Source organism: Peromyscus leucopus, chromosome X, assembly GCF_004664715.2.
Source record: "Peromyscus leucopus breed LL Stock chromosome X, UCI_PerLeu_2.1, whole genome shotgun sequence".
Classification (NCBI taxonomy): Eukaryota; Metazoa; Chordata; class Mammalia; order Rodentia; family Cricetidae; genus Peromyscus; species Peromyscus leucopus.
Window position 1 is genome coordinate 60,026,427 of NC_051083.1, and position 1,394 is coordinate 60,027,820.

A 1,394-nucleotide genomic window follows, 5' to 3' on the forward strand; every position below is an offset into this window, starting at 1 on the left:
GCCAGGCAGGAAGTATAGGTGGGGCAAGCAGACAAGGAGAATGCTGGGAAGAGGAAGGCTGAGTCAGGAATCACCAGCCAGACACAGAGGGAGCAAGATGTGAAGGCAGAACTGAGAAAAGGTACCAAGCCACGTGGCTAAACATAGATAAGAATTATGGGTTAATTTAAGTGTAAGAGCTAGTCAGTAATAAACCTGAGCTAATGGCTGAGAAGTTATAATTAATATAAACTTCTGTGTGGTAATTTGGGAAGTGGCTGCTGGGTATTTGGGAGTTGGTGGTGGAACAGAAACTTCCACCAACAAAAGTGAGAAATAAACGCATTGGCACAGAAGACAACTTTCTGAACAGAATACCAATAGCACAGGCACTAAGATCAACAATAAATGGGACCTCATGAAATTTAAAAGTTTCTGTAAGGCAAAAGACACCATTAATAAGACAAAACAACAGCCTACAAAATGGGGAAAGATCTTCATCAACCCCACATCTGATAGAGGACTGATGTCCAAAATATATAAGGAACTCAAGAAACTAGGTATTAGGCTGGAGAGATGGCTCAGTGGTTAAGAGCATTGACTGCTCTTCCAGAGGACCCAGGTTCAATTCCCAGCAACCACATGGCAGTTCACAACTGTCTGTAATTCCAGTTCCAGGGGACCGGACACCAATGGCAAAACACCAATGCACATAAATAAATTTAAAAAAAAAGAAACTAGGTATCAACAAACCAAATAATCCAACTAAAAAATGGGGTACAGATCTAAATAAACAGTTCTCAAAAAAAATATCAAACAGCAGAGAAATACTAAAGGAGATATTCAACACCCTTAATCATCAGATAAATGCAAATCAAAACAACTCTGAGATACCATCTTACACCTATCAGAATGGCTAAGCTCAAAACACAAATAACTGCTCATGCTGTCAAGGATGTGGAGCAAGTGGAGCAAGGGGAACCCTCCTCCATTGCTGGTGGGATTGCAAACTTGTACAGCCACTTTGAAAGTCAATGTTGCGGTTTCACTGAAAACTGGGAATCAACCTACCACAAGACCCAGCTATGTAGCTCTTGGACATATACCCAAAGGATGCTCAATCATACCACAAGGACACATGCTCAACTATATTCATAGCACCTTTATTTGTAATATTCAGAACCTGGAAACAACCTAGATGTCCTTCAACTGAGGAATAGATAAAGAAAATGTGGTGCATTTACACAATGTAGTACTACTCAGCTGTTAAAAACAAGGACACCAGGATATTTGAAAAGCAAATGGATGGAACTAGAAAAAAATCATCCTGAGTGAGGTAACCCAGACCCAGAAAGACAACGTGGTATGTACTCACTCATAAGTGGTTTTTAGTTGTAAAATAAAGGATAACCATG